This window comes from Tauraco erythrolophus, chromosome 16, assembly GCF_009769465.1.
Source record: "Tauraco erythrolophus isolate bTauEry1 chromosome 16, bTauEry1.pri, whole genome shotgun sequence".
Classification (NCBI taxonomy): Eukaryota; Metazoa; Chordata; class Aves; order Musophagiformes; family Musophagidae; genus Tauraco; species Tauraco erythrolophus.
Window position 1 is genome coordinate 18,967,378 of NC_141480.1, and position 24,801 is coordinate 18,992,178.

Here is a 24,801-nt window from a genome sequence, read left to right on the forward strand (position 1 = left end):
CGGTGTAGAAATGAAATAATCTGCTTATGATGTGAGCGTAACCACCATTTCAGGTGTCCTGAAAGCAGCTAGAGATGCAAAGGACAGTCACTCTGGCAGGGCTCATTTTAGCCTGATGCTTTAACTCTCTTAGGAAGAGAGATGTCTTCTCCAGAGGGATGGCCACAGACCCCAGCCCAGATGTCCCCTCCTGCCCTGCCCTGGCTCCTACCCCACATTCCCCTGGGCAGAAGAACTAGCAAGAGCCCATTCCTGATGAAAAGATAAACTCAGGCAGCAGCGGTGACTCATACGTTGGGAGTGACTCATGAAATCATACTAAGTCACAGCTTATTTTGGCTTGTGGACAGAGGCAAAGGCCATTTCTGGCCATGAAGGAGCTTGTGGCCCTTCCCGTTGTCATGCCTTGGGTCAGCCTTTGCCAGTCTGGGCACTGATCCCGCCGCTGCTCAGCAGGGATGCCCAGAATTGAGCTTTGCTTTGTTTTCCTGGTTATGAGAAGAACCTTTTTCATGGAAAAATACTTTTTAAAGGGTGCAGGTAATATGGCCAAACATGACAGGGATGCCTGCAAGCACGTGTGACTTCTCCTTGGCCATCGAAGAAGGCGGCTGGCTCAGAGCATCACCTTTTCTCTAGCAGAGATGGTGGAAGGGGAGACAATTTAAGTGGAGGAAACACATGTGATGATTACACACCTCACCTCTGGATTGAACGAAGGAGGCCATGGAGCAGATTTTGGCTGCTGGTGGAAAGGAATAGGAGACAGAGCGAATGTCCCAGACCTCACATGGTGGTGGGATCCCGAGGGTGCAGAGATCAGCTCCATCACCATGGAGACCCTTCCCATCCGCTCTGCACAGTGACACAGCCAGAGCCACCAACCCTAGCTTGGAGGGATGTGGGGTGAAAGGGACCCCCTGTTTCAGCATCACCCTCCAGTTTGGCCCCTGTCTGTGCCATCAAAACCATTGCTGGTGGCTCCTGGAGGCCAAGGCCCAGCCTGGATGGGCAGTGATGGAGATATGGGAGTTTTCTGAGTTTGCAGATTTTTCCAACCCTTTCCCAGAATAGACTGCATCACCAATTCAAAAATACGATTTATGACCAAGAAACTCTTCACCTTGCCTTTGGGCATGAATTTTTCTTCCTACTTAGATTAACCCACCGAGCACCCAGGGTTATTTCACGTCATCTCTTGGTGGCACTGAGACTAATTTTCTTCCAAGGCCACGGTGCGCTGCCACGACGAGGGCAGGCTCCACGTGGACTTTTTCTCCTCTTCTCTTTGCGTGATGGATTATCTTCTTGATACGTGAAGACTAATGATGAATTCTTGGCGGGACACGGGTTAGTCTGGGGCAGGGGACTGTGATGAAGCAGTTGAGAAGCTTCCTGGGCAGAGGAAGCTGCAGCTGCACTGGAGAATTATGAGAGCATCCGCTTGTTTAGAAAAGGTATTAAAATCTTTTGCCCTGTGTTTAGTCTGATAGCTGTAGAGTGGATTAAGCAAAGACATTTACATCTTTCATTTAATAAGGGCATATCTGAGCATCTGACTCTCCTTCAGTACTAAATACCAGGCTCTTGGTAGAAGATAAAAAAGGAAAAATAATTTTTCTTTTCTTTTAGCATCTATTTTCTTTCCTCCTGGCTACCTCCTCCTGCCCTGGTATCGGGGGCCGCTGGAGGACACATAGTGTGGGAGCATCTTCATCCACCAAAGGACTGTAACGCAGGAGACACCTCTTCTGCAAATGGTGCATTTCTAATTTTGTCACAAAATTCGTCACACAATCACCCATTTCCCCAAAAAGCCTGTCAAACCTCCCGAAAGGAAAGCCAAGCTTGTTCAGAAATGGCTCCCCTTGCCAGCACCGTCCCCAGGGCAGGTCCTGAGGTGCCAGGAGGGGTCTGCACACCCCAGCCCCATGGAAACGGCTCTTCCCCTCGACCTTCACCCCAAAACTGCCCCATCTCTTTCCCTGGCTACTCCCCTGATCGCGTTTTGCTTTGAGCTCTTGGCTGGAAGCGGCTCCCGTTGGGACACCCAGAGCTGCAGCCCGACTCGATGGGACACGGCCGGGTGGCTCGGCCGACAGTCCCGGCCACCCAGTGGGGCTCGTGCCACCGTCCCCTCCTGCGCAGCGGCGTGAAAAGCGCTGGGCCAGCGCTGCTATGATTCAGCGCCAGCTATTTATATCCCGAGAGGGAGACGAGGACCAGCCACGCAGCTGAGCCAGCCCGGGCGAGCGGGGGATATTTTGAAGCACGGGCTTTGAAAAGGTCGGTAATGACCCCACAGCTCTGCTCAGCAGCAGCTGCGCCCGCTCCCCAGCCGGCTGTCCCCAGCCACTGCCCATGCTCGGGGACTGGGACCCCCATTCCGGCCTGAGGAAGATGCTCCATGGGAAGGGTATTTGTGTCCTGGACTCTGAGCGGGGAGGCCGGGTACAGCAAGACAAGCTGGCACGGCCACAGTGGCTACAAACCCGCTGCCTGGCTCAGTGCCGGGCTCTCTGTGCCAGCCAGCCCAGCTTTGTCCTCCCAACAGCCCGAGGTATTACAGTCGGGGCAATTACAGCCGTTTGGTTTTTTTTGCCATCTGGGCAAACCAAGTGTGATGTCTGAGCCCTTTGGCCAGTGGGGCTGAGCACAGAGACCTGTCTGGACTTTTTTGGTGTTCCTAGGCAATGGGGGATGAGCCCTGAGCAGTGCAGGGAGGGCCTCATCACCCAAAGGGCTCCCCAAAGCAGGAGGGAAAGAGGGGGAGATGGGGGTGCTGGGGGCACCTCTGTGCTGGGGCTCCCCAGAGCTGAGCCCGGGGATGCACCCAGCACCGCGCTGGGAGGGTCCCCACAGTGTCCCCGTGTTCAGCCATGCTGCGGGTGATTTATGGAGGATTTATGGAGAAATTTGAAATGTCCTTGCCGGTTCTCCTCTGCCACAGCCCAGTTGGCTCCAGGAGGAGCTGCCTGGGGCTGGCAGGGGGCTGGCATGGTCCGTTCTGCTCTAAGGCTTCTCTTTGGCAGCCACGCCAAAGGCAGCAGCTCTGTGGGCAAGGCTTGGGGCATCAGCAAGTGGAAATCAACGCAAACAACAGGAGCAATTTGGGGAGCAAAACACCGAGTCATTTTCAGCCCGAGTTTGGGAAAAGAAAGTTTCCACGAATGCTAAACCGAATCGAATGTCTCAGGTTCCCCTTTTTCTTTTTGATTTTTCTACCGAGAAAATAAAGCCCCCAGCTCAAATTTAAGCTTTCATTTAATTGCATCGGAAATCAGCAGGACTGTAAAGTAATTACAGCTGCATTCCCAGGCTGAAAACGGGCACAGGGGGTGCACGGGTGCAGGAGCCAACCCTGGAGCCCATTGGTCCCCAATTCCTGTTAAGCCTCCGGGCCAGGATGGCTTTGAGGACCACCACCCTTGCTGGGGGACCGCCACTCCCCTTGGGGACAGCCCGTGGCTGCGGCCGTGCCAGCTGCTTCCCAAATGGCCTCATGATGCCCCGGCTGAGGCTTCATCCCCTGCGGAGGGGAGGGAAGAGGATGCCGAGTGTCTGCAGGTCTGATTCCATCGCTTAGGGAACGCCCCAGATGAGAAGGGTGGGATGGTGAACAGCACCCTAAACACACCAGACCCCGGCCGGTTCACCTCCCCGTCCCTTCGCACGCCCACGGTCAGGTTTTTCTCCTTTCCGGGGCTAATCCAGCTGGCACTGAGATCAAGTGAAAAACTCCTGCTCATCCCAGCCGGACAGGTTGGGACCTGGGCAGTGGCAGAAGCAAGCCAGGAACCCCGCTGGGGTCGGACACCTTTACCCTCTGCAATAAGACATGAGAGGTGCTGGCAGAGCAACGTGGGAACCCTCCAAAGCCAGACACTTGGCAATCTATACCGTTTATTTCCATTTTCCTGACTTTTTTCACCAAAGCCAGGTGGGTTTGAGCCTCCGGGCCGGGGAAAAGCCGGGGCCAGGGGCTGCCGCGGCTCTTCTCTCTCCATCAGCTTTCTTATTGAGTTGTCTTTTGCACTGTTCACGGCAGCGAAATCTGCTACGGGCGTATTAAGGATTCTCCATGCAAAACTGATAAGCTGAAGCCTCATTATTATCCCGCAAAGTGATTATCTTTCCTTGATGAAGTCTCATATTTGCCCAATTTCAGATGGAAACCTTCCCCTTTCCAATTTGAGACTAATTCATTTCTTGACTCCTGGTTACAGTGCAAGATATCACAAATGTTCCGTTCCCGGCCTCGCCTGGCTCTGATTTATATCGTTAAGAATCATTTACTTGCAATTAAAATGAGCCTTGGGGGTTTTTGCAAACAAGCCGGATGAGCTAACAGTGAAACATTTGCTTTTCGTAAGCAGCGACTTCGGGCTATGGAACTGTCTGGGAGGGGATGGAACCAGCCGGAGCCGCCCCGGGGCCGCGGGCGGAGGAGAACCAGAAGGGACGTTATAAATTTCTCCATAAATCCCCCATAAATCGCCCGCAGCACCCCTGAGCATGGGGACGCTGTGGGCACCCTCCCAGCTCGGTGCTGGGTGCATCCCTGGGCTTAGCTCTGGGGAGCCCCGGCACAGAGGTGCCCCCAGCACCCCCATCTCCCCCTCTTTCCCTCCTGGTTTGGGGAGCCCTTTGGGTGATGGGGTCCTCCCTGCACTTCTTGGGACTTGTCCCCCATTGCTTGGGAGCCCCAGAAAAGGTCCAGATGAGTCTCCGTGGTAGCCCCGGGAATTCAGGACCTGCAATGCTGCTGCACAGGCCTCGAGTGGAGATGTCACCTAGCAGCTTATCCCTCATAATTAAGATAATTAACAATAGGATCATGTAATTGGCAAACTCTCCTGCTCTTGGCTCCTCTTTTACAGCTGCTTCAGGCGCTGAGCAACAAGAGGACAAACCCACCCTGTGCACATTAACAGATCATTCCAACAACCCTCTTAAAACATTAACTTGGCCAAATCCTGAGGATTTAGGATGTAAATACCCCAAATCCTGGCAGGGAGATCCAGCACCCTGGGCATTTCAGAGAACTAATGAGAAGGAGCAGAGTGGGGTGAGGGGAGATGCCAGGTACCCAAGAGGTTTGGCATCAGCTGGTGGAGGAACGTCAGAGTTCAATCCCTTGGACAGTAACCAAGAAGAGGGTCTTAAAATCATTGGGTGTAAACAGAAACACAAAGCCAACACTGGGCTCTTTGCAAAAAGCTCCAGCCACGCTTAAAACTGGAGATGCAGTAGTAGGATGGTTTCCTGGAGTCAGATGCTTCTGCTTTGGTAAAAGCTGGAGGGATTTTGCGATGTGCCCAACAGCAGTGCTGGGAGACAGTGGGTGACACCCAGGGAGCAGGGCAGCTTTCAGGCAGGAGGAAGAAGTCTTGTGGCTCTTTGAAAGCATCTGCTTGGGTGTCTGGGTGCGATTCGGCAAGAAATGGGGGGTTCAGAGAGAAACTGGGATTGCTCTGGGCTGCTCCGGCCCCGGCGTAGGTCGCGGGATGCGGGCGGTGGAGTATGCAGGTGCCAGCAGCAATAAAATAATAGTAAAAGTCTGGATGCTCTGTCTCTGTACCGTAGTTGAAGGATTTAAATGGTTGCTGATTTTCAAGTAGTGTATGGGGGGGGCAGTTTTTTGGTTTGTTTTTAGGAAATGGAATGTACATAAGTGTTCAAGGCCGGGTTGGATGAGGCTTTGGGCAACCTGGTGTAGTGAAAGGTGCAGGGGGAGGACGCTGCGCTGCGGGGTTGTGATAGTTTGATGTGGGGGGGTGTTCTGCCGGCAGGGGAGGGGATTTGCTCCCTGTGCCACCAGATCTGAGTCCCATCCCCCTCGGGAGGTTGAGCCAAATGGGCGCCTCTGCGAATGGCCCTATTTAAGTTGGGACAAAGGGACGGGAAAAGGGCTTTTGCCCAGGAGCGGGGCGGGGGGGGGGGGGGGGGGAGTGGGCGGTAAAGCCCGAACTGGTGCGATCCATGGGGAAGGATGGCAATCCTGCGGGCAGGACTTACGCTGGAAAAGTTTAAAGATCTTTTCCTCGTGAGTAGGGGATCCACTGAATCAAGGGAAAATGGTGTAAGGGCTCCTCCTCCTTTGAGAGAGGAGCGGCAGTAACAGCATGGATGAACTGACCTGCACCCCCCAGTCCCTGTCCCCCTGCGCTGCCGGGGGCGGGGGGAGGTAGAGCCGGGAACAAAAGGAAAGGGGGGTGGGGAGGTGGTTGTGTTTAAGATCTGGCCTTGTTTTCTCTTTCTCCTCTCAAGTAACCAGTTTCATTCCCTTGTGTCTCTTGTTAAGTAACTGTTAATAAATTGTTTTGTTTTAAGAAGAAAGCCTGAGTGATGTTTTGCCCGGGACCATGGTTGGTGGGGGCTCCCTCTCGGTTCTTGTCTCAACCCTCAGTCCAAAAACCACGACAGGTGTCCCCATGTCACACCCGCTGCCCCGAGCGCTTAGAAGAGCAGTAACTTTGCAGGTGAAGCAGCCTGTGGGGCTTTAGGATTTTAAGGGGAGATCCCATCTCAGGACTGGGAAAGGCGAGGGGCAGGGAGGGCTGGGCTGGCTGCCCCCGCCGCTGCAAACCCCTCGAGGGGGGATTTTTCAGCCCGCCTGGGTTTGAGCTTTGAACCAGGGGGTTCCTCTGGGCCTGGCTGGGAATCCCACCGGCCGTGGGTCGGGGCCGTGCTGGGCAGGACGGGTTTTGACGTGCAGAGAAATAAGCAGCCGTAAATAAACGCGCGCTGCCAGCCCACCCGCGGCACCCGGCGAGCGCAGAGCAGTCCCGTGCCCCGTGGGCATCTATCAAACGCCTCCAACGGAAACTTCCCTTCAGTACCGACGGGCGAAACTCACACGTGCCACGATCGAATCACCTGGACATTTAATTTACAAAAGCAATTAAGCTTATTGTCTCCCTGGGTTGCCGGAGCCAGGATAAGCGATGGGTATTTTTCTACCGTTGCGGACCCACAGGAGGTTTGTTGCCTCCTACCACATGGCTTCCCCTTTTTATTTGTTAAAATAAATAGCTTTTTGCATGAAGGTTGCAATCTCCAGGCTTTGCCAGGCACATCAGCCCCCAGCGTCAGCCACACACGGGGACATGGTTCCTCACCAGCCCCTCCAGAGCATCCCTGGCCAGTGCAGGTGTGCAGCAGAGGATGGGTGGCCATAGTCAGTTCCAGGGATGGACTCTGCCAGCTGGAAGAAGTGCATCTCCATGGAAAGCACAGGGACCTCCCCAGGCTGGAGCTGCTGGTCTGCCCATGGTGAGAGAAAATCCAAATAATGTGTCTTTTTGAGTGGCTGCTCAGCAGCAGGTGGAGGTCATCCCCAGGTGCTGCTCACCCACAGCTGATGTTCACCACATGACATTTTAAGAGACATTTTAAGCAGCTGCCCCTTGCTGAGGTGGAGGAGATGGCAGAGTTGGTCATTGTCTTCAGCTGGTGGCTATGGTGAGAAACCCTCTGCATGTGCTCACCTACAAGTGGCTCAGAGAGGGAGCACCCAGCCCATAGGAGAGACACAGAGTGGGGTGATTTGTGCTCCTGGGCAAGGAAAGCACATGCTCTGCTTGCCTGGCTCTAGCACCCTGCCTGTGGCCAGCAAGGCTGTGCCATACCAAAGGCGATGGTGGTGCAGAATGCCATAGATGTGCTCCTGCCCATCCCTCCTCTGTGCTGCGGTGCTGTGAGGTGTCTGTGCCCTGCACAGCTCAAACTGGTGTGGCCATGAGCTGCTGGACTGGGATGGGTGCAAGAGAAGCTGAAAGAACCAGTAGGGTTTGCACAGGCAAGGTGAGTGCATCAGCAAGAGCTGGCTCCAGCCGAGCTTCCACGTCTCCCTTTGAAGCCTGCGCTGGTGCTTTGGCAACAGGACAAAAGCCTCACAGCCTGTGTCAAAGGTGTTTGTGTCTGCTCTAATTAAGAAGCCTGAGGATGCTCCAAAGCTGTTGTGAGCATCTCAGTGCTATCCTCCTGCCCGGCTGGGAGGAAACCCAGCAGAAAAAGGCTGGCTTGGAGAAAAAATAAATCATCTCCTGCCCATTGCCATGAGAGTGACCTGGGTGAGACTGCAGGCAGAGCAGCCCCTCCGCGGGTGAGACAGCTGTGCCCCTGCCGCTCAGCCCTGCTGCAGTGCTGGGGGTGGCAGGACTGGGGCTGCTCGGGGAGGGTGTGGGTGAGCTGAGATGCTTGGAGAAGTGGGTTTCTGTGTTTTACTAGAAATAAACCAAAATCAATCACCACCCCACAAATTTGTTCAAGGCCAGGTTGGATGAGGTTTTGAGCAACCTGGTCTAGTGGAACGTGTCCCTGCCCATGGCAGGGGGGTTGGAACTAGATGATCTTTGAGGTCCCTTCCAACCCAAACCATTCTATGATTCTAAATTGGGATATTTTAAGAAATTTTCCAAGCATTAAAATGGCTTAAAAGGAGATGTGGCTGTATGGATAGAGGAGAGGGACAGGTCTCTGCTGCTGGGTGGAGGCTCTTGCCCTGATTACCTGGGAGGTGGGGATGGAGGAGCTCTCACCCATCCTGAACCTGCTTGATTCCCTTTAAGGGAGCAACTTGGGCTCGTATAGACATGCAAGCCTTCGGAAGAGGGTTAACATGCTGTCTCGGTGAACTGAGGTCACTGCTCCAAAAGTAGCTCTCGCCTCCCAAAGACCTCTGAGCAGGACACGAATTCCCTCAAGTTATCAGCTGCGGCTTCCTCTGATTACATGTGGTATTTATTTGGTGACTGCATAATTTGAACCTATAGAGTTATTAATTATGACCTTAATCTGATCATTGCTTTGTTCCATTTTTAATTAGCTTAGTAAAACTGAAGTCATTTAACTTGGTAATATACTTGCTTAAGTGCACGTCTGATTGCATATCCTTTTTATATTCATCAGAAGCACTCAGGACCGGCTCACTCCATCAAACTGCAACCTGGGGCATGAACTCTGAGCAAACCTCAAGTGATATTAAGTTTACAAGCAGGCTGCTCCGCTCCCAAGCGGCTGAGTAGTCCCCTATGCCTGTGCTATAGCCGGAGCCAGAGTATGGATAAAATGCCCTGGTGCCAGACAGTGGGGGAGAAAATGGGGGTTTGAACCTCAGCGACTGTGCAAGTAAGAATTGGCCTTTTCCTGACCAGCACGAGGGACCACTTCATCCGGACACGAGGTTCAGAAGAACACAAACCCAGGTGTTTTAGTGGGCACCGCACCGCTACTCCTGACCGGAGGTTGCTCAGCCCGTGCATGCTCTTGTGGCTATCGGTCAGTGGAGACTTGCAAGCAGATGGATGGTTTGGAGTTATCTGCTCTCATTGATTTTAGTGATGCTCACGGGAAGCTTTTATCCTGGTTTCTTGGAAGGAAACTGAAGCTGCTAGCAGAGGGCATGGGGCTGGGCAGTCCTGACTGCGTCTCGGGCCTGCCAGCACTAAGACATCCCCAACCACACGGCCAGCTGGGCAGCAGGGCTCAGATTTTATAGCCTTTGATGATGACATCTGACGACTCATTTATGGTCCGAGGGCTGAGATTTCCCTAATCTGGGATCTTGCTGCATTCCCAGCTCTCCTGGGTTACACAGGGCAAATAATTTCCTTGGTCTCCCCATCTGTAAGGAGAGGATAATGGTGCTGGCCACCTCTGCGGAGCCCTTGGAGAGCTGTGGATTTGAAGTGCTCTCATCGGAAGGGATTTACAATTGCTCTTCCCAACCCCTCTACTTTTAGACTTGCACAGGGTTTCAGATGGCTTGTGCAAATGTAAGGAGATACTACAGGGCTCTGCCTACCCTAGAAATACCTGCTGCTGCTCTGCGCTGCAAAGTACCTGTTGCACTATCCCCTGGGGCCGCATCCATGCCCAGTGGTAACTGCTAAGCTTGCAGTTCCGGTGGTTTGGAGGAGATGCTGGAGGTGAGCGTGTGTCACGGATGAGATGTTGAAACAGCAGTAACACAAGAAAGTGGCAGCAGTTTAACAAAAAGTCACGCTTTGCCCTTTTTTTCCCCTCCCATTGCACGAGTGCTTGCACCAGGCTTTTCCACGCCGCAGCAGAGCCAGGGTGGCAGAGGATTGTGGCACAGCTTCGGCCAGCTGAGACCTGCACGGGTTTACCAAAATCCCATTGCAATCACACCCTAAGTGGGCAGAGGCGCTGGGATCGTTAGGCATGATGGTGCTAATGAAACAGAACCACTTCCTGGCCGCGTTTTCTACTTTCTCCCACTTTATTGCTTAATTCACAGCAGGGCAGTTCCACATCCATCCTCTTGGGATTGAATTTAAGTAGAACTGTATTTAATCACCTGTCTCATTAATCCCTAATATTCCGTGTGCAGACCTCACTAACGGAGCTGTGCAGGAAGGCAGTGCTGAGGTGGGAAGGAATTAAACAACTTTATCCTAATAGAAGCCAAACCACCGGTTTCTCAGCTGCCAAATGCTATAACCCTGCTGGTTTCACTGGAGGATGTAGCTCGAAATCTCCTGAGTGCATGAGTGTCATGTTGTGGAAGAAGGAGGGATGCTGTGGAGTCAGAGCAGGATGATGCTGCCCAGGGACAGAGCAATGTTTGTCCCAGAACTGGACTGAATGAGCTTCTTGCTGGTGTTTGCACTGGGCAGGTTCTGTTACGGCACGGTTGTCCCTAACCCTGAGGACCACCTCCAAGTTATCTGAGGTGAGTGTTCCCTTTGGGTTGCACCTTTTTTCCTGAAAAATGCAGGTGGCAGGACCAGTCCCCACTTGCTACAGGGCAAGGAGGTGGCTCCCATGTTTGCTGGCCCCAGGGCTGCGGCAGGGAAGGCTGTGGCTGCAGAGGATTGCCATGGATACAGGCACTTTCCTATTGATCCTCATGGTTTTCAACCTCTGCTCAGGGGAATGCACCACAAAGCAGCTGAGCAAAAGGCACTGGGATTTCAGACCCCTCCTGATGTCCATATTCTCCAGGATGGGGAGGACTGAGTCTGCTCCCCAGAAGGCAGTAGGGAGAAGGGGACCCCAGCTGGTGGTTCTCTTGTTCTGGTCTAAATTAGGCAAGTGAAGGTACTTCATTTTGCTTCAAACCATCCCTCCACATCGTTCTTCCCATGCCACTGCCTGTCCATGAGCACTAGGCAAAACAGTGGGGAACCCGGTAAGGGAGAGAGGCTCTGCACAGCCATCGTTACTGATTTCTGATCAGAGGCCACACAAAATTCTTCCAGCTGGTCCAGCAGTTATGTGATACTTGCTGTCTTTCTGTTCCCTGGTGTCTCATCTTTGCTCATCTTTCATCCGTTCTTGTTGCTCCTCATGTCATGCATCGCCTCAGATCATGGTTTCTTCCTTCACTGGGCAGAGACCTGTGATGCCCGCTCCCTGTGCCGGGCCCTTGGCCAGCAGCAGCTCTCCCAAAACACAGGGAAAGGGGAAAAAAAGAACAAAGAAGTTTTGGCAGTCCTCCTCTGGAGGAACTCCTACAGGTTCCCTCCTAAAAGCTGTTAAATCTCCAAAGCATCGCTTTGGCACAGCATCTGCAGGTCTACAAAACCTGTCCTTTCTCCCTGATCTGCCAGAAGCAGCCTGTACTTAAGGAACCACCCACCCCACCTAATTGGTGATAATTAACACTCAGGCATGAAAGCCACAGTTGGCACACCTCCGGACTGGGATAATTTGGGTTTGACCATGTCCCTGCATGAACTGGTTCTGCTTTGGGGTGCTTGCACCCTGCTTTTGGGTGCTGCTCCTTCCCCCTCGTTCCTTGTTGCTCCGTCCAGATCTCATCACTCTCCGGCATCGCGTGAGCGGTGGGTGACGGGGCCCGGCACGCTCCGCTCCAGCACGACAAATGAGGTTGTTTTTTTCCCCAGCATTTCAACTATAAATAATTGAGCATTTAAAAACTCCATTTCTGCCACAAGACTCGAGAGGAAAGGGTTCAGATCCGATATACGGATATATTTTTAAGCAGTGAGAGATTGATTCCTGCTGCTCCTGCTCGGCTGACACCCGTGTTCGGTCACCTCAGAAAAGCTCAGCCTGTTCCTGCAAAGAGGAAAAAATTGCTGGTTCCCCAGCAGCCCTTCTGCAGTCCTTGTGCTTGGGGACACAGTGGTGGCCCGAGCCCCTCAGTGCCACCTGGGAGATTTGCTGCTCCCGACAGGGCACAGCGTTAAGCCATCAGCCTGGGGCCTCCCATGGCACAGCAAAGCAAATGCTGAGGGCAGTCAAAGCCAGGGCAGCAAAATAGTCCTCTGCAGGGACCTACCCATGGGAACAGGTCTGTGTCACCCGGGGTGGGCACTGAGCAGACCTCCCCAACTGTTCAGGGTGTTTCTGTGTCTTACCTGGCTGGTTTCCAGGGAGGAATAACAGCTCGGAGCCTCACGGCCTTTTAACTGCCTCTTCCTGTTGTTGCTTTCTGAAAATAACAATAGTGGGAGGTTTATGTTCCTTCTCTTTTTTCTTAATTAAATCTTTTCAGCATGTTACAATTGCTTAAGTGGAGCTTTACCTCGTGCGATGTCAGAGTAAATCACGTGGCAAAGTTACAGCCGGCTGAATTGGTGCTGGGTTTGCTGCTGCTCTCAAGCACCTCTGCTATGGAGACAGGCTGAGAGAGTCGGGGCTGCTCAGCCTGGAGAAGAGAAGGCTCCAGGGAGACCTTCAGCAGCCTTCCAGTACCTAAAGGGGCTACAAGAAAGCTGGAGAGGGGCTTTGGACAAGGGTGTGTAGTGACAGGACAAGGGGCAACGGCTTTAAACTGAAAGAGGGGAGATTTAGATTAGATATAAGGAAGAAATTTTTCACTCTGAGGGCAGTGAGGCACTGGACCAGGTTGCCCAGAGAAGTTGTGGCTGCCCCATCCCTGGAAGTGTTCAAGGCCAGGTTGGATGAGGCTTTGAGCAACCTGGTGTAGTGGAAGGTGTCCCTGCCCATGGCAGGGGGGTTGGAACTGGATGATCTTTGAGGTCCCTTCCAACCCAAACCGTTCTATGATTCTATGAGACCCTATATTTTTTGGGAAGCTGCACGGACAGCCCTTTGGCACCTCGTGCCCTGTGAGCCGGGCTTAGGTGGGCTGGGGCAAGTCTATCTGTTCTGCCCGTGCTTTAAAGCCATGTAACCACCCCAAGGTAGCTCCTCATCCCAAAACTGGAATTTCTCTAAATTTGCTTAAACCATTGGAGAAAGTGGGTTGAGATAAGTAGGGAAAGGACGGGATAAGCAACATGTATGTTCCCGAATGAGAAAACTGAGGCAAGGACACTGCTCTTCTCCTTGCCAACAGCACACAGGCTGGATGGATCCAGACAGATATGTGAGGCTCACGCTTCGCCTTTCCACCTCCAAGTCAAGCGTGCAGAAGTCTATCCTACACAGTGACCGAGTTTCTGGAGAGCTGGGAGCAACCATTTGGAGGCCTGGGAAAGCCCCAGACATACCATGTAGGAGACATCATTGAACCCAGCAGGATGCTTCGTGAGTCAGAGTTACCTTTTCCTCTCTCACATAAAAAAAAGCAGAGATCAGCAGGAAAAAAATAGCTGGGTGTGATGCTCACCCTCTTGCTACTATACCACAGGAGGTGGGAAACCCTACTAATTTTTCTCCTGGTTAAAAAGGATCCTAGAAAAAGGATTTATTAAAGTCTTGTTAGAAAATGCTGCCCCATTCTTCCCCCACCCCAGGGTACAGACACGCAGCATGGCCATTTACCCAAGAGGACAAGCTCAAAAATGGGGAGGAAATGTGATTTTTCCCAGATGACTTTCCTCCTGGTAATCGTAGCCGCTATTTGTAACGGCAGCAGATACCGCATCCTCAGACAAAATCTGCTTTTCAAGTGATGATGTCCCTTTTTACAATAAATGCTGCCAACTCCCAGAAGTGATAGCTCACAAACAATCAGTGAGAGGACAACGGCAATGCTCTTTGAGATGCTGTGCAGAATAGATCATCCACTGTACAGCAACAAATCAAATTTAGGGAGAAAGAATTTGGAAACAAATTACCAGCAAGATATTTCAAGCTGACAGCAATTTGGAGCAACTTAGGTCTGTCTGGTAAGAACCGTATTCCTTTTATTTCCCTGTCAATAGTAGCTACCTTAGAAGACTGGTTTCTCGTTGATAATTCTGTTGTCTGGAACAGAAACTCTGTACTCTTAAGTTGGTAACTCTCTGATCACATTTTGGTAGCATTGCTTTTCACCTCGATGACAGGATTTCTCCCTTTGGATGAAGTTTTGATGCCTAAAAAGCCATGTGGTTGTGGGATTTCCAGCCTCAGGGCCTACTGGTGCTGTGCAGGAAGCGTGGTTTTAGGCTTGGATTCAGGTCTGGGAATGACGAGGATAGGAGCTCGGGGCGGGACCTGCAGGGACGTGAGCACTAACCTGCTCTACCTCAGTTTCCCTCCTACCACAACAGCATAAAAACTGCTTGTATGTATTTCTCTTGTCATGGCAGAGGGATAGTTAATATCTGCTAGTAATACCATCCCCTGGGAAATGCTGAAACATGAAGGATTAAGGGTGCTCCTCCACATCAGCCTGCAGCATGAGAGGTGAGGACATCACCTCTTTGTGTGCCGAGAGGAGTGATGTGGAGTTTCGTATGACGTAGACTCACAGAACGGTTTGGGTTGGAAGGGACTTCAAAGATCATCCAGTTCCAACCCCCCTGCCATGGGCAGGGACACCCTCCACTACACCAGGCTGCTTAAAGCCTCATCCAACCTGGCCTTGCACACTTCCAGGGATGGGACAGCCACAGCTTCTCTGGGCAACCTGTTCCAGTACCTCATCATCCTCATATGGCAACCAGTCATTATTAGCCAGCTGGATTGAGTTGAATATAATGAACTAATTAACTAATCAACTCAAGGTACCGATCCTGCCTACAAGAGGCAGGCCATTTCCTCCTGGCTGCGGAAGATGCAACAGCGTCCTTGGTGCTGCAGCCCAGGCTGGTGAGCAACAACTGGTGACCCTGACGTGATACATCCGAGACCCTGGGAAGCCCCGACTCCCTTGCCCGAGCCAAAAGAGCTGGAGCCAGAGCTGGGAGCCTGAGCGAGAGTCCTTCGGAGAAGAAGGTAAAGCCGCAAGCTCCGACGTGGTATTCGCGGGAGGGAAGCGTGCTGCAGTTGGATGAATGGACCGGGTCTCTGCTCACCATAAAGCCTTTGTGAAAACAAAAAATTGTAAAACAAAAAGGGGGAATTATGGCAACCAGTCATTATTAGCCAGCTGGACTGAGTTGAATATAATGAACTAATTAACTAATCAACTCAAGGTACCGATCCTGCCTACAAGAGGCAGGCCATTTCCTCCTGGCTGTGGAAGATGTAACAGCGTCCTTGGTGCTGCAGCCCAGGCTGGTGAGCAACATCCTCAGTGTAAAAAAATTCCTTGTGAACATGTGCGAGTTCGCAGGAGCACATGGAGAGGGGAATATCAGACATAGTGAACCGCAGGCTGGATGCACGCACACAGCCCTGCCCTCGCTCCGGGTGCGTGCAGGAGGTGGAACTGAAGCGCAGTGTGGCCAAGAGAGACACTTGGGTGGAGGTGGAAGTCAGGAACGATCCTTCTCTGCACGCATGGGATGTGCATTTCTCCACCATCCCTTGACATAGCACTGAAGGCTCATCTCGTGCTGAATGTGTTAATTATGGAGGCAGGTCATTCACGTCCATCATTGGAGAGGACAGGCAGGGAGGAATGTGTTGGGGGCAGAAGGGAGTGCAGCAGTGCTGGCATGCCCCAAGCAGGAGAGACATAAAAAGAGCGTGCTAGTCTGTAATTTGCCTGCAATTTCTCCTCGGGAAGCAATGAAAGTTTACGACTGGCCACGGCAATGCCCGTGTAACTCTTCCAGAAAGTGGCAGATAAAAATAGGCCAGAATTGCGCTGAGAAAAAAGAGAATTTTGATATTCCTTTGAAAATTCTTTGCGGCCAAGTGCTCCCGGCCTATTTTGGCCAAACACTTGGGAAGAGCGATGCCAGCTGCGGCTGACAGTCGTTTCGGTCGCCCTCAGTTTAGCACAAGAAATAAGTCCCTGCCGAGGGAAGTGAGCAGAGCAGAGCGATTCAACTACTCTTTCTTCTGAAATAGAAACAAAGGGATTCGTGGCAGTTTAGCAAAGCCCCAGCTCCTCTTGAGGGTCACGTCAGCTTGGGAGAGGAGGACAGTTTCCACGTTGCTTTCTCAATGGCCCCACTTGGTGCTCGGGACCAGCTTTCACCTTGCTGAAGCCTCATGGGATGCTGCTGAGCTTCCAGGGAGCATGGAAGGGAGTTTGGTGCTCCAGGCGTAGGGTAAGGTGCTGCCAGCATGGGATTTGTTTCCTCCACTGGCTTCTGCTTTGCATCTAGCATGTAGGAATAACTCGCTCATCAGGAGGGAGGAAAGCCTTGATCCAATGATGGTTTGAATTTGTAGCTTAAGTCACGGTCCTTCAACACCCTGAATTACAATCACCCAGCACTCGTTTTGCCCTGCATCCCCCTCGGATAAAGCCACCAATCCGCGGCGCCTATTTAGTCAAGCGGTGCTTTAGAAACTAAAATCTTATTTTTTGTTCTCCACGGAAGTGAAATACTCCGTGATGTAACAGAGGATCCATTTAAAATCAAGAATTTCTTTCCCCAGTGCCCTTGGCTAAGCTCCCCTTCCCCACCCAGTCCCACCTCTCCAGGAACCACGTTTCAATGGTGCTGTACGCCCTTAGTCTTCACAGCATTTTAGGATCTTTCCAGACAGAAAGTGCCACAGAAATGTAAATCCTTATTAATTAAAGGCTGAAATTGATGCAGCACGCGGAGGTCAGTGACTCATGCAGCAGGATTCCCAGGCTTCTGCTCCGCATTGCCTCGGGGCACTGGTTTGAACGTTCCCTTCTCCGGGGCTGTGACAGTTTATTGCACAAAGGCTGTGCGAACCCGACGTGAATGCCAACTACTCTGGCAAAGCAGCCACCAGTGAACCCAGTTCATGCCGAGCGTTTTGGGACAGCATAATTTCTCCTCATCACGGTTCCTGCCTGGTTTTCTCAGAATGCCTGTGCATCTTGAAAAAAACAGGCCCATGTTGATTCCTGTAGTGTGCGGGGGGAATGCTGCCTGGTGCCAGCAGCCCCTGTGCTTGTGGTCATGGTGGCATAACAGATCATTACGGGGTTTCTCTTTCCAGAGGCTCCAGGAGCACTCGGTGGTGGAGGAAGGGATGGTGTTTTGGTTAGGATCCAGTGGCTTCCTGAGTGTGAACTGGGGCACGTTCCTAGAAGGCAGTTTTTCTTGGAGAGGGTGGGCAGTGATGGTGAACACACCAAGCCCTGGTGCAGCGAGCACTGGTGGCTGGAGCTCCGGCTGGCAAAGCCTGTGCCGACCTCGGAGGCATTGCAGCATTGACTGGGGCAGAAAGGTCTGATCCCTGGAACCGGCCGTGCCAGAGGAGCCCCAGCGTAGATGCAGATGTACTGGTAAATCCATTCTCCTCCTGACTGAGGTTTGTTTAATCGAGGCAGGTGTTTCTGTTATCCTGCTGTGAGGTACAGCTCGGGTGATGTGCCTGTAGTCCCACCAAACCACCACCTACACACCTTTCCACCCTGGTAAGGGCATTCCTGAGGCATGCATGGCCCCAGGACATCGGGATTTGCTTCCTGGCTGTGCGGATGTTGATTCCTAACTGGATTTTGGGAGATGATCTTAATTCCTGATGTACCAGGAGCCCTAAAGAGGAATGGTGATGCCTCCCAGCTGCATGAGAATGCTGAGAGCAGTACTGGGGAGCCCCCAGGACTTGATGCCGTAGCATCCATGAGATGACGTTTGTGCCAGACCCTCAATTTTGTCACTTTGCTACGTTGCTGGTTCCATCAGAGCCACTAGTCCTCAGAGGCTGCTGCATTTTGGGTTAACCCCAATAGCAAAGCTCCTCCAGATTGTGACATCCCTGCTCCCAGTCCCCTCACTGGTGGAGGAGGGACAGGCACCTCTGCAGAGACAGCAGAGGTGACAGGACTGCATCCTGGAACTGCTCTTGTGCAGTGAGAGCAGCTGGTGGCACAGCATGGCTGCCCTGGGGCTGTCCTCGCTGCACAGCGTGACATCAGCTTGCAGATAGCCTCAACCCTCTGCTGTTTGGACCCTGAGATTCTTTTAGCATATTTTTAGTTTTTCCTCTTTCCATTGGTTGCCTGCTGCCCATTCAGCCTCTCCTACAGTGACTTCCGCCCACTTTTCCTCATTCCTGTTATTTCTTCCCTCTCTCATTCCCCCTTAATTCCCCCATTACCATCTCCTGCCCCAGCAGTCCTGTCTTCTCACTTGTATTTCAATGCTCACTTTTCACAAACAGCAAAACTAAACTGCTCTTTTTAGAAACCACAGAGGACAAACACACATTTTGAAACGAGTACGAACGGGCGCACGGAGCGACGACTTCATTTCAGCAACGTTGTCACAGAAACAGAAAGTTCCAGCTGAAGCATATAACTCGGACCCCGCGTGCGCTGGGACTAGGCGACAGTGTAGTTACACCAGGTGTGACATAAACAAGACCCTTCCTTGCTTGGTGCACAAACCCACCCCGGGATTTAACAGCGCAAGGGCAGCTTTCCTGCTGTGACTACGCCCGCTCGGGTGTTTTCAGGTGGCACTAGGCAGGGATCGCCCCCGTGCACACATCTGAGTAACGCGGGTGCGCTGCCAGGAGTGAGCAATCGCCAGCCACAGGCTGCTTTTACATCTCGAGTTGCCTTAACAGGGGCGAGGCTGAAAGCGTTTTGTTTATTTTCTGCACTTAACAGCCTCCCCGCGGTATCGCCGCGGCGGCCTGTCCTCTCCCCTGGCTTGCATTTGGTTTTCACCCAGCGAAAAGGGGCGAGAGAAATGTTTTAAAAAAAACAGGAAAACAGGATTGTAAAACCACAAACACTGTTAAAAGGGAGATTCGGGGTTAAGCAGAAAACTTCTAACTCATTTCAGAAAATGGATTAGATTTCAAGCTGCCGGCACAGCCTGATGCTGTCTTAATGACCCTACTGGATGGGAAGTGTTAGCTATTGTTCCTGGGTGCCTGTCTAAACAACACCCTGCGTTTTACTCTGGTTGACAGAGCCTGCCACCATGTTCTGGAGAGAGCTGTTAATTAAGAGACAAAGTCCAATCTCAACCTAGCTGGCTCTACTTTTACATAATTTTATTTTTTGTTTGCTGAGTCTTTCAACTCACTCCGCTAACCAACAGAGCTGCCAGCTGATCTACTTTTTGCTTTGCTTTTCAGCGGTGCAGCGCAGAACATGTGATTCTTCACAACTCCAGGCTTTCTACCTTTGAGTTTGTAGTTTTAAAAGGGATTTTTTTTTTTATTAAATCTGACATTTTGTCCTGAAAGGATGTGAGACATGCAGAACCGCTGAATGTGGAAGCCACCACAGGAGGCCAAGACATGATATTAAAAGGAGTAATGAAAGAAAGCAGGCTATTGAAGTGTAAACTCAATTTTACTGAGAGTATGCTACAGATCAGAAATGAGTAGTTTGAATCCCTGGTGCAACTGACACCAAAATATTAATGGTTTGGTGCAAGCAGGAAATACAAAGAGCTTAAAAAAATCTGTTTGCTCTGTGTTTCCAGAGGAGAGCCTGTTTTTTAAGGCACTGAAGACCCTATATTATTTTAATAACGTGTATCTCAGTCAGTATCGTAATTACAGATCTCACTTTCTTTTGATTAACTTCACTCAGCGACAAGGTTGGACTCTTGATCCTTATTTTCCTTCTGGATTGTAAAGCAACGGTACTCTGTTTATTTCCTTGTCTTGGATGCTTTTCTTGGATTAAACCTGCAGGAAGGAAAAAATGCAATCTAAATCGCTGCAGGACACCGTCTGTCTTCCTACAGGAACGGCTCGTAGGAGTACGGCAAAAATAGGAAACACGGCCCTGCTTATGCCATGGAACCAGGACCCGGAGGAAAGTCACAGTCCAGGACCATGGTGTGCCTTTGCCGTGACACTGATCTGGGAGCTGGTCCCGCGGGAATCCGCACGGGCTGCCCATCTCCCTCGGCTAAATTACGTACCTTGGATGAACCTACCTCCCGGGGAAGCTGCCCAAACTCTCTCTGTTTTGCTTAGGATCAAAGGACAGAGTGAGTAGCTTCAAGTATCTCAGAAGCGCTGGCAAATCAGTCATGAAACGTAGTAAATTTATTCAATCGTTCCTACGGTCCAGTACGAGTGTAAGTTCTGTAGAGACATTTGTATTAAAAAACCACCTCAAAACACGCCACAAAAAAAGTCCCAGAGTAATTTGTTGTAGGATAAAAACCATTATTGTCACACAAGCAGCTCGCTGAGGCTTTTCAAAGAAACCTTTGAAACCAATTCCTGCTTGAAGACAACTCTCCCCATCTGCAAACATCTCTGAGGTTGAGTTCCTAAAACTTCCCTCTCTTTCGACAGGTGACCCGACTCCTTGGGGGCTTCCCGCGTCCCTTCTCTCCTATATTCCTGTTATTAGAGACATCAGCGTAAACCCAAGACTTCTCCTAAAAGCAACAGCTCTCGAGAAGGCAAATACACTTTAGGTTTTCCAAACCAAACCCCAATTCGCAAACCCAAGAGGAAGCGAGCCGGGATTTTCCCCTCCACCTCCTTCAAAACCCAGGACCCATCGCCTCCCGCTTCTCCGCCGACCTCTCGCGCTACCTCGGGTAGAGGAAGCCGAGTTTTGACTGAAAATTTTTGGATCCCACCTCCGAAAAACCAAGGGAAGTTTTTCTTTTCACCTCAGGAGACACAGCCCCTCAATAAACGGCTGAAGGACGGCCGACAGGTGAGGGCTGAAGGCGGGCGGGAGCCCCGAGGGGCGCCATTTTGGCGCCCCTCGGGGCTCCCGCCCGCCTTCAGCCCTCACCTGTCGGCGGGCGGTGCCGGGAAGGGCGGCGGGGGCGGCGCGGCGGGCGGTGCCGGGAAGAGCGGCCGGGCCGGGCCGGGGAACGCGGGGCGGGGAGGCGCCCGGAAGAGCCGGTTTCCTCAGCGGGACGGTGAAGCGGCACCGAGAGGAGAGAAGATTTGAGGGGCCGGAACGAAGCGAGAGGCAGCGGTGAGGCGATCCTCGGGCTCTCCGGGAAAGTTGCGGGGTTTTTCGGGGCGTCTCTTGTTTTTTCTCGCTTGCGAACTTTCGGGCGGTGAGGCGGGTTGGGGCCTTCCCGCCCGCCGGTTCTCTGTGAGGGAAGGGGCGGAGGGAAGGGGGAGCGGAGCGCGGCTTGGTGCGGCGGAGAGGAGCGGAGCGGGCCGGGCCGCGCCGCCGCCGCCGCCTGTGGGGCGTGGGCCCGGGCCGCGCTCGGAGGCCGCGCAGGGCCAGGCCGGGGTGGGGCGGCGGCGGGGGAAGGAGCGGGGCTGGAGGCCGGCTTGTAGGGGGTGGGAGCCGGCTGTGTTTTGGGGTGAGGAGCGTTATTCTTCCGGGAGGTTTAAAAGTGGCGGAGAAAGCGAGCCGCGGTTCCTGGAGAAGTTTCGGGGGCTGTGGGGAGAGGCTCCTCCCCGCGCAGCCCGGCGGGGCCGCCCCGGCGCCGCTCTCCGGCGGGGCCTGCCCGGTTATAGCGACACCGGGTCCGTCTCGGCCCTGCCGTTCGCCGCCTCCTCCTTTCCGTCCGCCGCGACTCTCTCCGGGCGGTGCAGCCGAAGTGAGCAGCCTCCCTCTCTCCCGACTGTTTGGGTGCACGAACCAGCCTCTCCTCCCTGGGAACACCCCCCTTCTCCTTCGCTTGGCTCCGACGCGCTTTTTGACACCCACCCCTAGTCTGTTAGCGTGCCGTGAGGCGAGTTACTGCTCTTTCCCTGGCAAGAAGTTTCGTGCGACTTTTTCCCAGCCAAAAAGCAGGGAGAGCGTAGCAACTCCGAGCTGCAGCGGGTCGCTGGGCAGTGAGTACCGGCCGCCTTTTATTCGTCACTCACACCAGTTCAAATCGTGTGAAATCTTGCAGGAAAGTGTGTGGCACGCATATTTAGCGAAGAGCTGGCTGCGGTCGAGGCACGCTTCCCTGCCTGTCCGCCCGTGGCCTTCCTGCCCTGCCCGGGCGGCGACGGGGATCTTCTGGCGAGGATGATCGATCGCTCCCTCGCCCAGTCCGGGCTGAGAGCCTCCATGGCCGTGTCCTCGTTCCAGCTCTCGGAGTTATGACTCAGGGCATGTCTGGGTTATCGGTATTGAACTCGTCTGGGAGCTCTTTGCTGCCTCCCTCTCTCTCCCCCCCGCCTTTGTCTTTTGTTTTTTTTTGAGATGGGGGTGGTGTGAAAGGTATTCTTGGTGCTTGAGTTACTTGTTTCCTGAGTTTTTCCTGCACTGAATGGGGAAGCTGGGGAGGTGGGAGAGGCTCTGCTAGCTGCCCTTCTGTGCGAATGCACATCCTCAGTCCTGCTGGCTACACCAGGCTGCCAGTAATTTCAAGCTACGTGCTGTGGTTTGTTTCGCTTTATTTGATTTTGCTTTTTGGCTCTCGGGTTGGTCCGTAGGCAGGTTTGTGTTGAAATGGGGGTGGGAGCCCAGCTTACTTTACAATATGCGTGTAGTCTTTTAGATACCCTTTGGTCTGTCTTGGGATGCTAAGGCCATGTTAAGTGTTTAGTAGAACTTGTTTCTCCCTCCTGAGTTGAAACTTTTTGTTTTAAAAGGGCGTAATTTTGTGTTGAGTCACTAACTGTTTTTTATTTACAGAGAAACAGTTTTTAAAACATCAAGGAAATATTTTTTGACTTTTCTCAGGAGAAACAGACAAAGGCTTATTAGGTTTTGGTTTAAAAAGGCTTTGCCCTAAGGTTTTCCATAATAAACAACATGCCTTCAATCTTTGGGTTTTGTTCAGCCAGCTCTAATAATAGGCCTTTGCATCAGAGATTAGAAGTTTACGGAAGGTGGCGGAGGCGGGGGGAGCACAGCGGGCAGAGATTAGAAATCCTTCCCCAAACCGATGGTTTAAAATACTAGTGTAAATATTTACCTCACAATAAATTTTCAAGCTTTGTTGAAACGTCAGCGTTTCTGCCCTGACATATATAATGGCAGATGTTAACATGCAGCTTCTTCGTAGGGCTTTCGTTGGCCTGATAAAGTTAACGGAAAGATGTAATAGAAAAGTAATTTGTGTTTTTTCAGCAGCATGAATATCTTCCTTCCGCAGCTGTAAGATCAGGAAACTGATCTTGCAAAGGAATCCACATTAGTAGAAATGTTTGAGCTGGAAATACGCTTCAGTGGGACTTCAGCCTTGCCTTGAAATTATGTCTGCTGTTACTATTTGATGTCTACGTTACCTTTCTTATGCAGAGAATTAGTTAAGCTCACAAAAATACTTAGTGGCAAAACCAGTTTGCTCATCGTAGGTGGATGGTAAGGCTGGGCTAGAGTGGGTCTCTACATGGCTGTGATGTTTCTGCTAAAGGACTCACTGTATTCCGTTTTACTGGCAACTCTTGGCTTTGCTGGGTGTGAAAGGAAACATGACAAATAAGAGGACTCTGTTTTACAGTTTTATAGGACAGAGCCATGTTGAGACGGTCATCCCACATGGTGATTAATGCCTATTATTGTTTTCTACTGTTGTGCCTTAACTGGAAATCACTCAAATCTGTGTGCTGTGGGACTTTAATGTATATCACCTTGAGGATTTGAGTCCTTTACTACTCTGGGAATTCACCCTAATTTAGTTTTATAGCTAATCTGGAATAGCTCTATTCAGTGAGTTTATAGCTCATGCGTTGGTTAAATGGAGTTGCAGCTTTAGAGAAAGTGCAGATGTTTGATAATGACTTCTTTGAACTCCATGCTATTTCAATCCAGCACATGAGACTTAAAATAGAGGCTGCCCACAAAATTGTGTACCAGCACCCTTACTGGAGGAGTTACGCCGAAAAGACAAGCATTGAGTGACCTGCTGTGCCGCAAAGCAGAGCTGGGTCCAAGTGGATTTCTGGAGGTAAAGGAGTCGCGGGAGGAATGCGGTCACTGCAACTGTGAGTGGGATCTTTCTCCTTGAATGGCTGAGACTCGGTGTGTTGCAGTCAGGGTGAGAAGGGGTGTGAACTCCAGTTTCTGGTGTGCAGTGGGTCAGTGTGGGCTCTTCTATTGGCAAATCTGATGAATATGATTCATAATTCCTTGACTTTTTTTTTTATTTAAAGAGCCAGCTAACCTTTTCTCTAAACATCATTACATATTTTTGTTCATTAATCCCAGATGTACTACAGGAAACATCTGCTAGTCCTTTGACATGTGTTTGTAAGTAGCTCTGGTGGAATCAGAGGAGTGACCTTTATTTCGCTGTGCTTTATAAAGTGATAGGAATCATTAATTACGCAGATCTAAACTAACGCACTTTGCCAAGGGAAATTTTCCCCCAATCTATTGACATTCCCTTTTGTTAGAATTTTTCTAACTTACAAGACAGCTACTTGATTACTCATTTAGACTCATGAGAACCTCTTTTGAAAGGCACTCAATTCAGGTGTATATGGGTGGAAAAAGCAAATTTGAGGCCAGTTATTGCTAAAGGGATGACAGTTACCAAGGTAGGGAGTGGAACAGTACTGACGACATGAAAGCAAGGCAGATGCCAGTTGGTTCCCCAGTAGATCTGGTTTAATACATTGAATGGCACAAGGAGGGAGGAGTTGATGTAGGTTACAATCCAAGAGTGAGTTAAACTCCCAAAGTGTTTCCGAGGCACCGAGGGGGCTGAGAGCAAATAAGCTGAGGAACTAGCAGCGGTGTGGCAGGTAGGA

The 24,801-nt window shown here is 51.6% G+C and overlaps 1 protein-coding gene across 1 annotated transcript in view; it reads left to right on the forward strand.

The window, feature by feature from the left end:
* The first annotated feature begins 21,034 nt into the window (after positions 1 to 21,034).
* CTNNA1 (catenin alpha 1) overlaps positions 21,035 to 24,801 on the forward strand; it is a 123,558-nt gene continuing 119,791 nt past the window's right edge. The window contains exon 1 of the mRNA XM_086621746.1: positions 21,035 to 21,127. The gene's annotated coding sequence lies outside the window, so the exon portion shown is untranslated. The remainder of the gene's footprint in view (positions 21,128 to 24,801) is intronic.